The sequence below is a fragment of the Phaethon aethereus genome, assembly GCF_964289735.1.
Source record: "Phaethon aethereus genome assembly, chromosome: 5".
NCBI classification, from domain to species: domain Eukaryota; kingdom Metazoa; phylum Chordata; class Aves; order Phaethontiformes; family Phaethontidae; genus Phaethon; species Phaethon aethereus.
This window is the reverse complement of record NC_138579.1, coordinates 57,778,024-57,795,597: the sequence shown is the minus strand read 5'-3', so window position 1 is coordinate 57,795,597 and position 17,574 is coordinate 57,778,024.

Here is a 17,574-nt window from a genome sequence, read left to right as displayed (position 1 = left end):
CATAAGGCATGCAGGATTGAGGCAATAATTCATGCATAAAATCTTCCCTTCCTCTATCACAGAGACTATGATGTCTGTGAGCGGGTAAAATAAGTGTCAGTGTTACAAAGCCAAACCTATACATCTAAGTATGGATTTTCAGTTGATTTCTTAATGCAAAGTAATTTCTTGATACAAAGTCACTGCATACCTTTAAATAATATTTAAATACTCTGTTAATATTATGGAGAGTTAAGCAGAGTTTGAAATGCTGCTGATCTTACAAATTTAAATAATAATAATATAAAAAAAATCTGCTGACACAAATATATTAGAAACAAACCTATATATAAGAACAGTTAACCCAGAACTATTGTGAGAGATATTATATATTGTTTGACATACTTTCATAAGAGCAAGCAGAAGTACCCCATCCTTTAGAGTGTGGTAATGTGCCTTATTGTTAAATTCAATAGGAAAAGCTATTCATACTGTAGTATGATTGAAAAGAAAATTGAATCCTTTTGAGGTTATAAATGTGTCTATTACTGCATGTGCACACAAATTTTCCATGGAAATTATGGTGAAAGTAGTGATTCTCCTAGAAAAATGCATTAGTGTTGACATGTTCAATTTTAGCCACATCAGAATATAAATACCTTCTAACCATGGTCAAATTGTTGGGAATCTATATAGTGTATCTACATAAGTCAGTTGTCTGTCTAAAAATATATGGTCCCATAGTCCAGTGTTCTCTGTTTCAGCTGAAAGGGAAATTAAAAACAATGACTCATATCACTATTTCCTTACAATATTGTGTTTTAAAATATTTCAGTGTGTGAAGTGTATTTCGTATAGCTGTTCATGATTACTTTTAATTTTGAAAAACCACAGTGTACTTAGCAGCATTTTGGTTATGAAGCAAATTATGTGAGAGGTTGACTGTCCATTCACTTGCATGGGAACCGGTTCTGTGTATCAAGCGTTAATTTTCCCTTGTAATGGAGATAGTCTATGCTCTTTTGCATTGACAATTGAATTTAAAAAAGAGTGTAGCTAAAGATTTATGGTAGTGGCGCCTTCAAAGTTTGTAGTTTGCCCAGAATCATAACTAGAAAAGACAAATGTTTTTTCCTGTCTATGAAGTCTACTGTATGCTGTCAGCTAAAATTACAGACACTGTTTTAAAATGTATCACTCAATGCACTTTGTATATTAAGGTATATTAAGTTATATGGCATAATGCAGTAACAACGAACCTGACATAAGCAGACATGAAAACATTATGTATACCACATTGTAATTATATAAAAGCACCAATGTTTTTTAGGAGGGAAAACTTTAATTCTTCAGAGCTCACTTGGTATTGCTTTGGCAGTAATACTTCCTGTTGTTTTAACCCAATGAAAAGTATACAATATACATTGCTTGCTTGTTTTTCAGGGGTGGGGTGTTGGTGTGTGTGGTTTTGGTTTTTTGGTTTGGTTTTGTTTTCCCCAGGGTTAGTGGTCAGAAATTTAACTTGCAGAGTATTCTAGTTAACTTCATAAAATGATAGAAGCCTAAAAGGGACCTCAGAAGGGCTTGCAGTTCCGTATTTAGATGCCAATTTTATTTAATACCTGTATAGGTAGAATCTGTCCTAGCAGTCTTTCATGGTAAATCCCTGAAGTCCCTATTTAGCGAAGGAGAGAGCTGACACCAAATCACAGAAATAAATATAGTAAGAGGGAAGCAATTGTGCAAGGAATATAAGGAGAACGGAAAGGATTGATTGATTTTACAGTAAACTCTGGATTCTTCTGACAGAATGCAGACTGCCTTCAATGTTTTGGACCCTTGTAAAATAAGGAACTCTGTTATTAAATTATTTTTAACGCTATAACCTCTGAACTCTGCTCCTGATTCGGACAGCAATAATGACTGAAACTCAGTTTATTGCTTAAAACTGGGAGTCATGTATGAGTATGTGAGAAAAAGTGAATCTTGATTCATAGAAGTGACTTTTTCTGCATTGAAACAAATTATTGCAATTGCAATTGCAAAAGAAGAGGGAAGACAGTGAAAATTACATTATTGATTAACTCGTTGCTATCCTTTGTTGTAAGTCATCGGGAAGTGTTAGTTTAGCTGGAGGCGGAGAGGTGAAAAATACTTCTCTCTACCTTTTTCTGAGAACTAGGAATAATAGGATGTTCAAATGTTTTAGTGACTGGGAAGAGCAAATTCTGCTGATGTTTAATAAATCATGTACTCTTAAACACTTAGGAGTTTTGCATAATCATATTCTTCCCCCTGCCATCTATCCCTTAGTTCCCTCAGTTTCTGTTTCCATAAATCTCAACAATAGCGCGCAGTCTTAGTAGCAGGTGACAAACCATTGCTGAATACAAATGGTGATACCAACAATGATTTTAGGAATGCAAGTTTAAAGATACTTCTTGTCCTCCTCTTAATACTTTATTGCAAGAAGAGCCTAGATGTTTGAGTAAATAAATTATGATACAGTTTTCAAATTAAATTTCTGAATATACTTGAAAGAAAATCAAGTTATTTAACAGAAACTTCAGGAAACATTGTAAGCAATAAATACTTACAAAGACTTTGTTTAAAGAAATGAGTAAACTTATAACTTAAAATGAAAAACTTGGACTTTGTGTGTGTATTCTGAAATAATACCATAACTGGAGGAGCAATCCATTGGGCATTTTGGCATGTTTAAAAAGCAGAAGTCCAGATCTTCAACTAAGAAACACATAGGCTCTTTCAGAGTGAAAAATACTTTATACCCATCTAATTCATCCTGGTGCACTGGGTTTGTCATACTGTCAGTATATTTGAAATACTCTGTGACCATTTTGAAATACTATTATCCCTCCAATAGAATGATAATTTCAAAATCATCTTCATCTACAGTCAGTTATCTAACATATAAATTTTCTGCTGTAGTACCAGAATACCTTTAATGAAATTTAAACATATGAATCTGTCTTTTAACCCTGACAGCATGAATGAACTATAAAGTTATTATCATTATAATGGGTCGAGGCAATCCCAAACACAAACACAGGTTGGGCAGAGAATGGATTGAGAACAGGCCTGAGGAGAAGCTCAACATGAGCTGGCAATGTGTGCTTACAGACCAGAAAGCCAACTGTATCCTGGGCTGCATAACAAAAAGCGTGGCCAGCAGGTCGAGGGAGGTGATTCTCCCCCTCTATTCTGCTTTGGTGAAACCCCACCTGGAGTACTGTGTTTCAGCTCCGGGGCTCCCAACATAAGAAGGACATGGACCTGTTGGAGCAGGTCCAGAGGAGGGCCACAAAGATGATAAGGCTGGAGCACCTCTTCTATGAAGGCAGGCTGAGAGAGTTGGGGTTGTTCAGCCTGGAGAAAAGGCAGCTCCAGGGAGACCTTATAGCAGCCTTCCAGTACTTAAAGGTGGCTTATAAGAAAGCTGGAGAGGGACTTTTTAGCAGGGCCTCTGGCGATAGGACAAGGGGTAATGGCTTTAAACTAAAAGAGGGCAGATTTAGACTTAGATATAAGGAAGAAATTCTTCACTATGAGGGTGGTGAGGCAATGGAACAGGTTGTGCAGAGAAGTTGTGGATGCCCCCTCCCTGGAAGTGTTCAAGGCCAGGTTGGATGGCATTTGAGCAACCTGCTCAAAGGTGTCCCTGCCCATGGCAGGGGGATTGGAACTAGATGATCTTTGAGGTTCCTTCCAACCCAAACCATTCTATGATCATTTGAATGTAAAATATATTGACGAGTACATATTATATAACGTGTGAGAGTGCTGATATTTTTGAAAGTAATTATGTACTTTTCTTTGTTTCCATTCTTTAACTCCTCCCTTTCTCTCTTCCCCCCTCCCTCGTTTCATACTTGTCAGCTAAGTTGTGTATCTTTTCTACATTGTTCAGAGTCCAGGTATGGGTGGATATATTTACACAGAGTGAATTATGGCTGGATGCGTTCCTATGTCAACATGTGCCACGTTGATTTCTTATAAAGTAGATCATTATTCTGTGTGGCATAAATAGTATTACCAGGCTGATATGATTAAAGCCAGTGAGTCATTAATTAGCATCTAATTAAGAGAGACTAGTAATGTGTCCATGTACACCAGCTACTGTGTTATATTTTCCTTTACAGAAATAAGTGATTCAAGCTTGCATGAAAATGTGCAAGTTACATATCTTTTGTATATAATGGGTGTGTATGTCTGAGTATAATTTGTACATTTTGCTGGGAAATTGTGTGTTACATTTGCAGAAATGAAATCCTAGGTTGTAAGAAAAATATACTTTGGCAAGGGATAAATAAAAATGCAAAAAGCATTTCTCTGAACGCATTCAAGGTAGATGTTTTACTGTTGTGTGACCATACTAACACACATGAGCTATTTAACTGCTAATGGACATGGAACAGAAACACAGTCTGTTTGTGTTCCAAGACATTTGTGAAGTAAATTCACTGTGGGGGAGGGGAAGAAACTATGTGAGTACAATGAACCTGCTTAAGCCTAAACTGGCTTCTTACTTTCTCCTGTCAATTGATTATTAACAAATCATTATGGTCTCAGATTCATGTAGATGAATCGAGATGAGGGTTTAAGAAAATCCATAAAATGTGGGCAAAATATGTATACTAGGCTAGACTGAGTGTTCCAGTTTGACAGGTTTGCTTGAACATGAATTAATCACTGTTTTAGAGAATTCCATGATACACACTTATAGTTTCTTAAATAATTTGATTTTATTCCTCTGTTAAAAATGCATCATTACTATACATTTAAGACTGTATAAATGAAACTGTGATCAGAATATTATTAGCATTGACAATTTCTTCTTCCAACTTTAAGACAATGCTTTAAACTTGGCTTTGTCTTTCATGTTTGCAGTCTGTATTTGACACATTATGAAGGTCAGTGTGAAGACTGGAAGACTTTTTGCAAATACGGATTTCAGAAAAGTTCTGATAAATCATGATTTCTACCAGTTTTTGAACTCTAATAATGATGCATCAGAAAGTTCTGTGGGAAGGAATTCATCCCCCGTTCAAAGCAGAATATAGGTTTATTTTGCATCACCATCCGAGTTTTCAAGAAGGACATCAGAATCTTGCCTACAGATTTATAGATGCAGAAAACAACATGTAAAAATTGAAAACTAGACTTGTATAAACATAATTTATGCTAATTCACACAATTTAGACATTAACCCACTTTAGTGGTTCTCTTTGTTCATCTTTGTCCAAATTTTTTTTCTTTTTAATATTTTTTCTGTTGTTATCTACTATATCCAGGTTTCCCCTTTCAGATTATGAATGACTTCTAAAGTTTCTATGAAGTCTCTAATTATTAATGCTGTAATTTTAGATTAGGGCTTTTTTTATTTGTTTGGGGGTTCTCAAAGTGATTCCCAGGCATTAACTATTTAAGCTCATTAAATCTGTGTTAGATATAATAGGTATATTTATTCCAAGTTATATTTTTCATATGGATAATTTAAGCCCAAACTACGAAGACATTAAGTTTAAACTCAATACAGTACTAGATTTTAGGTACCTTGCCTCTCCTGTGTTGAACCTTCTGTTAAAGATTTAGATTTTTTTTTTTAATGTAACGTAGTAAAAAAAAAATCAGGGTGAAATTCGGAATTTTGAACATGGAGCAGAAAATTAGCAAGTCTAAGATTATTTTGCTGTTCCTTCAGGGCTTTGATACCTCAGTTCAGGCTGCAGTGAGTTACACCTGTCCATTTAATACAGAGTGCCAACTTCAGGGTTAGTACCTACACTTTTTCTTAGTTGTAGAGTTTAAGACACGCTTTCCTTTCAGAGGAGGAAAAATGAGGGGAGGCACTTACCCTGGAAAGTGAGATAACTTCAAGTCAATTACTTTTACAGTCTGAGGTTCTTCAGTCCACATCTTTGGGCTCTTACAGCAGTGCCACACTTAGGCTCCAGGCTGGATTGAAGAGGCTTGTCACGGAAGTCATTTTATGCTGTACTAGTAAAACCAAGAAGTCTGCTGGGACAAAGAAAATGCAGAAGAAAGCATGATCTTCTAGCTTAATTGTCCTAGAGCAGTTTCTCTATTTCCTATGAAGAAGTCTTTGTCACCCCATTTCTCTCTGACCAATCATCTACTTACATGAAAAGATGAGCATGACCACATCACTTTTGTAGAAGAAAAGTAGTAGGACGAAATGCATTTTTCTAGGTATCCTCTCTAGTGTTTATTAGAACCTTGGAGGATGCTTGCTTTGTTGTAGTACTCGGTTAGGCCTAGTTTCTGCTCAAGCAAGGTATATGTCACAGAAGCAGTGTCCTAGTGTTTCAAAAACAGAGAAAGATGCCTTTTTTGTTGTGTGTGTTTTTTTTTTTTTTGTTTAATTAAAGCAGTCACAGAGTTAAACAGTTGTGAGAGGGTTGGTTTTGTTTGGGTTTCTTGTCCCCTAGGTGAACATTGCATTTAGGCAACTAAATTCTGACCATTCTGCTGTCAGTGCTGTAACCTTTGACTGGGCTCAATTCTAAATGACTTGAGAAGTAGGGCAAGGGGCACTGGCATACTCAGAAATAAAACTGGTACTGTCTCGACCTCTTACCTCTCTTTCAAAAACCATTGCAACATTTACATTCAAAGTCCACAATTCTTGTCTTTGATTATTAAACCATTGTAGCTTCCCCCTCAGTAGAGATTTCTGGTAAGGAAGATTAGAACTGTGCTCTTTGTTGGACCTCAGTTAGGCAGAGTTGCCTAGCTCATAGCCATATACTTGTGCCTTTCCCAAGAAAACAATAGTTCCATTACAGCCAGACTTGGAAATTTGTTGGTTTTGTGGTTCTGGTTTGCTTGCTCTGAAACCTAGGAATTAGATGACTCTTCTGACTTTGCATTCTAGTTTTCTAGCTTCACCCACCACAGCAATATTTTCAATCTCTCATCTGAAAAATATTATTATTGGCCAAAGTTAAGCTCTTCTGAGTTTCCAGAGACTGTGAAGATCCTGAAGATCCTGACAAATTTCACAAATGGGATGAAACCCAAACTTTGACAAACTTGTAATTCAAGTGGGAGTAGTGGGGGAAATCAGCATTAGGGCTTGGAAAATTTGTAGCTGAACCACTAAGTGAAAGATTTGTTTGTGTCCAAACAAGCACATGTTTTAACTGAGCTGCAAAATGCATTGTTTTAGTTTCAGAAGAAAACTAGCTAAGTCTTATGATAAGTCATCTGGTGCACACAAATACACTTACCATGCCAAAATAAGCATTCAAAATCAAAAGGGAGTCATTGCTTGTTATAAATATTATCTTTTTCATGCTTATTTTTACTTTGTAAACCAGAAAGTTGAAAGTAACCATGAAGGGTGTAAACCACAGAAACAAAATTGTTAGACTTCATATAGATGCAGTTTCCCACTCTGGGATGCAATTCATGGAAATAGTAGCTTCAGAAATAATGCCAAGGTAGGCTTTAAAGCAGGTACATATATACTTTCTATTTAGGGGGGGGGAAAAAAAAGTGAAAATGGGGTGCTGGAGATGGATGCTGTCATGAAGGACACTGAAAGAAACCTATGTTTCAAATATGGTATTTTAAAGTTTGCTTCATCTATGCCTACAATGTAGTCTGTTAGATTCTGTCACCTCTTTAGTTATGACAGATGGATAAGTTTCTGTGGACTAACGAACATTAAGTATCCTCAGTTAATGCCTACATATATATCCTTGCCCCCAACACTTTTGTAGTAGCTATACAGTAGCTCTGTCCTTTTCACTGTAAGATTACATGGCTTGAATTATTTCACATTGATTGTGGAATGCACAAGACAAGAGAATACTGGCTGAAGTATGGAGCAGTGGTTGGCACTCTGTCTTGTTTGCATGCAAAAGCTTGCACTCAGTCCATATATTGCCTTTTTCTAATGATCATACTCTTAGTCTTACTAAGGGCACAAGAAATTACTAAGGATAACTGAACATAGCTCACTGTGTACAAGTAGCATCCAGGAAAGCTGTTACCTAAAATGTTTAATAAACTTTTCACAGTTGTTGTTACTATATCAACAACTTGAATAATGAATGAGAAATTAAAGCAGCTACTCCTGCTGTCATTTACCCTGGGGTAGGACTAAGTCTGGAAAGCTATGAAATGGGTTACACTTGTTCACAGGCCTGTGTAAAACTGATGCGAGAATTTAATTAGGCCCAAAGTATCACTCGAGTGAGGAATATAAATGGGAATATACATTGCTTGTTGCTAACATCTAACAAAATAAATCTCCTTAAGTGTCTTTTTACATTAAATTTGTGAAACAAATTATAGTCAGTAGTAGTATTCTAGGTGTTTCAGGATGCCAAGGAAAATTTGTTTAGGGGAATATCCATTAATAACCATACAGATGCAGTTTTTCCATTGAAATCTATGAAGCTGTGAGCACTCAGCATCTCATAAGGGACCACACTGCCACCTCACAGCAGAGGGTGCCTAATTGCCTTTCATCTCACTGAAGTTTTAAACAGAAGAAGGTACAAATTACTTTGTTTCTCATCAGTCAGCAAGCTGTTTATTGCAGTAAATGAGTCATGCCCCTGTATTTCTGCCATACTAGTTTAGAGGTCTACAGGTGTGATACCAACAATCAGAGATCTTATTATAGCCCGTAGGTGTAAAATTATTTTTCTTTCTTTGCATTCCTGCATAGATTTCATTTGCATTTTTTCCAATATGCTTTCATATCCATCATCAGAAGTTCTCAGTAGTGATTACCAGCTTTTGTTGTTGTATGTTGCTCTTCTTCTATTTGGTAGAGTCTATTTTTAATATTGCTTCTGACTACTGCATGTGCAGGCTTGTCTCAGCAGTTCAATCCTGAGTGTCAGGCATTCAATTAAACAGGGTATTCTATTTTATTCAGGGAGACTGCAGTGTGCCTAGCCCAGTAACTATCTGAGTGAGAAGGAAGGCAGCCAAATATTTCTCTTGAAAATGGCATAACATCTGCAGCCAGATGTGAAAAGATCACAGGATTAGCTTTTCTTTAACACTATTATTTCTTTTCAATAGAGTGTAAAATTTTGAGGGATGAAGTTTAATACTGGGTGTTATTCCAATAAGATTGGTTTTGCATGTGTGACACAGCAGCAATAAATTTGTATATCGGTTTTGGATAATACCACTTGGGTATATGCATTTTAGGTTTTTTTGTGAGTTCTTATACAAGACTGTCTTAAGGCATGCATTTTCAGATGTGTATATACTGATCTATGTGTAATATTTTGAAAGTTTTACATTTCAAGAAACTTTTTTTATACATTTGAAGTTCTTGACTTCACTTGGACATTGAAATTTGAATGAAAAAATTATTCAGGTGTGAACTCAAGAAGAGTTTAAAATTCCATACTTTATGCTACAAGTATGGTGTAGACAAAATATGGTCACAGGAGTAGTTATTACTTAAGCTGTAAACATTTAAGAAGCACCCAAAGACTTAGTAGCCAGTGACCTGTTTGCAAAAACAACTTTATACATTTAAAAGGTCATAGCTATCATCATTTAAGATCATATGTCTTCTTTTTAACTTTACCTAAAACATGCTCCTGAGGCTCATCATCAGCATTACCTCATCAGCTTGCCAGCATTACCAACCCACTGAAGTAAAAATAAATAGATGTGTTTTAAATAGCTTAATAACATTTTGCCAGCTTGATTCACGTTGGTTGAAACTGATTATTGAGTGTTCCCAGGAGTAAGCCACTGTTGGAGCAGAGGGGACAGAGCTTGTGTGAGAGTCTGTTACATGGCTGAGGACTCAAGTTTATAACGCTTCACCTACTCCGGCTAAAGATGGAGAATTGCATGTGCCCATGACATAAAATACCTCTGATTTACTAGACACCTAAAAAACTGAGAAGTCACTACTGAAAATGGGATTTGGGCTTACAGATTTTCACACAGGAAATAGTCTTGCTACAAGAGTTAGTTGTCCAAGTGGGGCATATATTGTTACATATATTAAAATCTAAATTTTGAATGTAAAATTTGAAATGGTCTAAGTAAGAGTATAACTAATAGTTTATAGGCGATTAGAACATTGACAGCTGTTAATGTACATTTAGATAACATACAAAGTGCTAACTATACCCGCAATCTGAGTCTGCATTAAAGTTAATTGCCATTCAGTAGCAGTATTTTCCACTGGAATTTATTTGCAGGTCAAATGGCAGGAAACTGATGATAGGAGAAGGCTCTGGGGAGACCTTATTGCCACTTTCCAGTAGTTAAATGGGGCTTATAAGAAAGATGGGAACAGACTTTTTAGCAGGGCCTGAAGCGATAGGACAAGGGGTAACAGTTTTAAACTGAAAAAGAGTAGATTTAGACTAGGTATCAGGACGAAATTTTTCCCGATGAGGTGGTGAAACATTGGCACAGGTTGCCTAGAGGGGTGGTAGATGCCCCCTCCCTAGAAACATTTAAGGTCACGTAGGACGGGGCTCTGAGCAACCTGTTGAAGATGTCCCTGCTCATTGCACGGGGTGTTGGACTGGATGACCTTTGAAGGTCCCTTCCAACCGAAACAATTCTATGATTCTATAACAGGTTCAGAAAAATTCATAGGTCCAAAAATATTAAACAGAAGAAGATTAAGTTTAATGTCTACATACAAGACTAGTCAGCTGAACATTTCTTTTATGAACTACCAAAGTGAAATTGACATTTCTGAGTGCGATTTCATTAAATAATGCAGCCCTACTTACATCCAGCTTTCAAAGACAGAAATACAGTAAGACTAGAACTGTTAGTATAATCTATCTCTCATGATAAACTCTTACTTCTCAAGCTGTACTACATTTATTCAACCTTAATAGAAAGAAGTCAAAAGGAATAACTTTTTCTCAACACAGACTGCCGCCTTCTCTCTTCTCTTCAGAGAAGGATAATGCATTGTCAAAAGCTGACCTAGCTCCTGCTGGTGTATTAATTAATACCACCACCTGGATCTATCAACAGCAAGACAGCCAGATTCACACTAGGGGATAAAAAACAATCTGCACCTTGTCAGCCCTGCCACACTGGGAGTAGTCACAGGTCTGCAGCCCCTGGTAATTACTCACCTGGGTCTTCACACTGCTTGCATTTCCATTTTGATTGTTGACATTGCACAGTACTGCCTCATCTGCCTAAAAAGGTGGGAAAAAGTGAGCAATGTATGTCAGGCCTGGTAATTACACCACTGTAACCTCTCACTCTCCCAGCTATTGGACCCCATCAGTAAAATGATAGTTGTCAGTCTCCGGTTAACTTTTTCATTAAAAGGGAATGATTATATTAAGTTGAGTGAATGAGTCGACACTAAGAATCAATACATTCTGAGCAGCTGTGAAAACATTTAGAATGGATTTATGTACCTAAAGCCTAAATGGAATGAGGAAGAAAAACTACAGGTTGAACAAGTTAATAAAAAATGGGAAAAAAAATCTTAATTCAAATTAATTTTGTGCAGTTGGAAGAATGGGTTCAAATTCCTGAAAAGAAAATAAACCTCTATTTTTAAGAGTCTGCATATCTTTAACAGAAAGCACCTATAAAATAATGAATTAAACTCCACTGAGAGGGATTCTCTGTGTTGTGCCAGCAGATTTACATTTCCAATACATTCCACTTTTTTTAAAGTATTTGTGGTTTTCATCTGTTGGTATCAAGCAGACCATTTGTTTCAGGACAGGAGAAGGAAACGTCAGTGATTTCTGCATGAAACAGAAAAACTAGGCTAAGAATATATCAACAATTCTGACCCATATTTAAGGACTTTGAGCATAACTCAGTGCATGCTGTTCCGCAGGATGAATCCACAATGTTTGTCAAAACTCACTCATTTGGATTTCTTAATATAGGAAATATCTTATCAAAACTGATTTACAGTATAGTTGACAAGCTGATTTGGTAGAATGTGCCCGTGATATGATTCCAGAACTTCAGACATGCTTCTACTTTGTTTGCTGAATTCTTTTAAATCGACTAATACAGAAGAAACCTGTTAACTATGTTGATAAATGGAATGAAAAGGCATGTATGGTGAGAGAGATGATGAGGGGATCTTGTTATAAGGATATGAACATCTTCATCACTTGTGGGCTATTGGAGTAGATAGGGAAGGAGGTCTAATACTCTAGATGCACCCTCACCAGTGCTGAGTAGAGGTGAAGAATCATCTCCACTGACTTGCTGGCAACACTCCTCCTAATGCAGCCCAGGGCACCATTAGCCGCCTTTGCCACATGGGCACATTGCTGACTCAAAGTACAACCAGTGTAGGTTAGTTTGCTCACTGCCTGGGCTTATGGTGTTACACACGGTCATTTGTCTTACCTTATCTCCTTTGTTGAGTGTAAAACCTACCGTGGGCTTGATTTACCTTTTGCTTTGATTCACATTCCCTTTTGCTTTATTCTTGTTTTAATTCAAACCTTTGTACGGATGGAAGTTTTATATCTTCATGTATTGAAACAGAAAATTCAGCCACATTCTTATGCCCCACGTTAGGGATGAGGGCAGTCATAAATCTATAGAAAATATTACTCTTTACTTGATGTAAGTATGAGTGGATGGGAGTGAATACCTTGGATAAGATTTCCCATGATTAGGTATCTTATGTAATAACTGTCATCATTGCACAGTGAATAAAAAGGGATAGCAAATTAGGAGGACTAATCCTTCCATGAATTTTATTGCACAGGTCTAAACTACTAAGTTGTAAAAAATTAAAAATTATAGAACATAATGCATTAGTGAGAATCCTATCAGTGAAAAAAAGTAAACCAACTTTTACATTTTCTGGTTGTTCATAGAGAGTATGTTCATTGTGTCCTCAAACTCTGAAGCATGGATATTTAAAATTTACTCTTCCAATTCTCTCCCTCCTAGAGGGGAGTGAGCAAGCGTCTGTGTGGTGCTTAGCTGCCAGCTGAGGTTAAACCATGACAAATAGATGTTTAACTTCACAGCACTTTTGTTGTCAGTTCTACAAAACATCTCCTAGGTGAGGTAGTCCTAGACCTGTAGTCTAAGACAAAAGGTAAAAAGAATATCAAGGCAAGGACCAGCTTTTGAAACAAAGTAGAATATGCAGTCAAACAGAATCGTTAAATCCATACAAAGATTCCTCAAACAGTCTTACTGGGATATGCCATTGAGTAGAGAACACCAATGCTCAGTGCTTGGCTTTCTGTTTGTTTCTGTTGGAATTTGTTTGAACTACAAATCTGGCAGTTTTGGTCCTCCTTTGAGAAACATGTCTCTCTGTCAGCTTTAAAAATCAACAATAAATGTGTTCACGCTCTAACTCCCTCAAATTGTAAGAGGCAGTTGTTGGGAGAGCAGCTGAGGTCAAAGGATTTTAACTTTGGAAGTTTCTTTTAATTTGCTCAAGGTTTTCTAACCTTCAGTATCTTCTGCCAACTCTAAGTCAGGATGCGTGGCAATTATCAGTGTATGGAGCATGATGGATTGAAGAGAGGGCTGAATGTGTAGCTCTTCACTGCTTTGGGGGTGGTAGACTTCTCTGGAGTTGGAAATGAGGCATGTGTTGTTTCTTATACCATACTTTTCTGGTGTTTTGTTGCTCAGGTGGGCTGGGATGGTTTGGTGTTGCTTTGGGGGGATTGTAAATTTTGTGCTTCAAAATACTGTGTGTTATTAAATCTCTGTTGCCCACTGTTAATTAGGAGGATGGTGACCAAACCAAGAAGTTGGTAGGTGCACTATTTGTTTATTCCTAGTATTTTTTTTTTCCTAGTATTTTTTTTTCTTGTAGTGGTGCCAAAGTAACAAGCTGTGTATAACACTGTGTTTACACAAACCTTTACACAAGGTTTACACAAAATGCCAAACCAAGGAATTCAGAAAAGTGCCATAATAGTTAAACAAAACCTTTCAGCCAAAAATGGTTAATAGAAAATAAATAGAAATTGCTTAGAGGCAGGCCTTCCTGAAACACAAGTTGAATTCACAAAACAGAATTCCTTTATGAGATAATTTCAGAAAGATAATGTTTATCTCTAATGTGAAGTTGTATAAACTGCAGGTAATGTAGGTAAAGAGCATACGTTGCCCTAGCTGTGTTTCTATTCTAAACAAATTTTGTGTTTGTGCATCTATTCCTTTTTTAAAGCAGTAAAATAAATAGGCTGATTTTAAAAAACAAAACAAAACACAGCACACGGACAGCGGTTGTGTGACCAAAGGTGCTGCTCATTCTAGCTCAATTTTCTGTTAACCCTTCCATTCAACTTCTTTCATCACTTTCAGCCGCTTAAGTATCGTTTACTATGAAATATGCCGTGGTAATATAGTACTTTAGTAGCATGTAGTACTTTGTAGTACATCCTCCTTTTCTTTCACCTCATGTTTTTGCATGATTGAGATTAAACAGGTTTTTAAATAATTTTGGAATGGTGCTTTTAAACCAGATACAGTGAAGTGCCAGAGACAGTAAAATCACTGCATCACAATTCTGGCAAATAATTTTAACAACTGAAACATGACTTTCAACTTTATTTTGGTTTGAAACCTACTAAGGTTAATGAGTGGGGTCTTCTCTCGTCTTCTCTCATCTTGTAGTTGCTATATCAGGTCACAAACCCTTTTCTATAAAAGTCATATTATAGTAATAAAAAAAGCTCTCAGTTTGAACCAAATGAGTCAATAGATCTACTGTAGCAGAGTGTGGGAGCTCTTTTTTAAAACCAATGTGTAATATATCAATATGCTCAGAAAAAGAGGAAAATGTTCTTTTCATCAAACACTAACCATAAGCCAGTCCACAAATAGATGCATCCTTGTCATTGTGTACTCTGCTTATTCTTTCCTCCCATCAGAGGTTCTGGTAGTCCAGAAATCTGGGAGTACAATGTAGTCCCCCTGTCCATGACAGTGGGTGTTATGGACAAAAACTAACGAACATTCGGAGGGACTGGTCTACTATACAGAAGTATCATGATCCTATTTTTAAGAAGGGATCTTTTGCATTTGAAACAGTGACTTGTTGATACAAGCCATTCTCTTGGTATATTGTTTTGAGTTATAAACTTACTCTGTAGGGTTTTTTTTGTCTTGTTTGTTTTATCATGATAAAACTTTCATTGATCAAATATCTCCTCCCACACATTTTCCCTGTCTTTTTACTTGAAATCTATTATTAAAGTGCTTATTTGTGTTTGAATTGAAGGGTAAAGACAGAAACTGTTTTACTCTATTAAGAGTTTCTGAATATACAGGCAGGTACCTACCCAGTAGAACTACCCAGCTGAGGAGCATACACCTAAGAACATATAGCAGATATAGAGAGAAGTCTAGAAGTTAGATTTTGCTAATTCATGCATTCTTCTAATATAGTTTATCCATGTGAACAGTTGCAGCTCAAAGAAGTGATCAAAATTTTAAACTTGTATTTGTACATCAACTCTGCTGATCCTGCTAATACCTTATCTTCTGGAGGTCTTCCTCAAAATGTCAAAGATTTCTGCCAATAAAGGCAAGCAGCCTGTAAGTTCAAGTCCAATACATTGTATGTTTAAATCAAGTAACAATGCTGACTTGTAGACTGAAGATTCTCAAATTACACATACTTTGTTAGTTAGCTATTTTAGACTTTATCTGTTCTCACAATTAAAAAAATTAAAAATACTTCTTACAGCTTTAAGTAGATACGTTATTTTACATTCCCCTGATATAATAAACAACATAAGTGATAAATATAAAAATTGTGTATAATAAAGACAAAATTCTGATTTTGGTAGGCTAATTAGAACTAGAATTATGGTGGGGTTTTTTTCCCCTCCCTCTCACTGACACATTTTTCTTACAAAAGTCAGAAAAAATATTCAGTCCCGGTTTCTTGTAATTTTGATGTCTCTGTGATTTAGTCTATAATGGTTTTTTTGTGCATTCTTTTCCCAATGTGTACTGTATGTTTTTATGAGTAAGAGAAGATGCCCATTAGATTTATGTCTGAACAGGGGAGATCTAGAAGGAAGAGCCTAAAACCATATTCCTTCTGCAAAATGTATTGTTCAGGCTCCAGTGATATATTTTTTTTTTTTTCTGCCCCCAGAGAGATACATTAGATAAGTCTAGGAAAAGATACGGTTTTAAAACTTTATCCTTAAATATTTTGATTATTAGAGAAGAGTCACAAAGTTCTCAGAGGGCTATTTGTTCTCCATCCTCCTCACCCACCCCTCTGCCCCCAGGATACAGTAAAAAAACCCCTGCTGATACTTGAGAGACTTTACTAAAAATTATTGAGATGAAATATGACAACCTGAAAGAAATTCCTTTTTTAGAAAATTACAAGAGATTGGAAATAGACATTTAAAAACAACAAGCTTCAACAAGAAGTGGTTATAATATAGTTCTGGCAGACAAAACAAGATATCTTCAGTTCAAATTTCTCAAGGTCTGAGGGACTAAATCTCTGGCTCAAAATGTTCTTAAAATGTTGGACCCTGTTCTACAGTCTCCAGGCATGGAACTGCTACAGAAAAAGTCCAGTTCCATGGACATCTCAAATATGGAGAAACTGGAGTGCATTGTGATTAAGTCTTTAGGTATAAAATTGTGGAGAGATATGTTCTCTTATCAGCTCTGTCACACACCATACTGTATCTGGATCTTGCTGAACTGAATCAGGCTGTAAGCCTGTATGTGTTTCAACTTCTCTAACATGGAGAATAATAATACTTGCATCTTGATCTTGCATGGCTCTTGGAGTGGGAGATGCTGAGAAATTGCTGTGATAGTGTCTCTGTAAATACACAAACCTTACTACAGTGCGTTTTTGAAAGCAATGTTAGTCTATGTATTCGATTAGTTTAGCCTATGCTAGAAGACTGTAGTCAAAAGGTAACTCTAGAGTTTTTAAGCTACATCAGGTAGAGTATTTTGATTTTTCCCTTCCTTTCTCATATCTAGTCAAATATTTCTTAGCATTAGCCATGTGTAAAATTCTCATCATTCCTTAGATTACAAGATGATAACTGTTTGGCACCAAATGTCTAACGATATGCTGCTGTGCTAACAGTGTCTTGTAATTATGGATTAATTCATTCTGAGCAGCCAAAATCATTACACTAGTAACATAGGGCAGTTTGGGATTTTTTTTCTTCAGCATCTGTAAATAATGCAAAGTTTTTGGTGCTTTTCTTAAATTGTTAAACACACATATTCTATATTACCTTCCATATACTTCTTACTCTTTCTTCTTCACTAGCAGATTCCAGAGTTGGAAATATGTAAACAGCGTGACCAGGTAGCAGGGTGCTAACAAACTATAAAATATTTATCCTGGCTATTTTTTTCCTCACTAAATGATGTATTTCACTACCATTATATGGAAATCAGCCACACAAATGACTTGTACATCAATATGGAAAATTAACATGTCTATTTTTAGAGATCCTAGTTTTTAATCAAATATATCTGACAATACGCAACATAAGCTGCATGTATGTAAGTGGATTCCTACACAGTGACAATATATGAATTTCTCTGAACAGTATTAATTTCCACAACTTT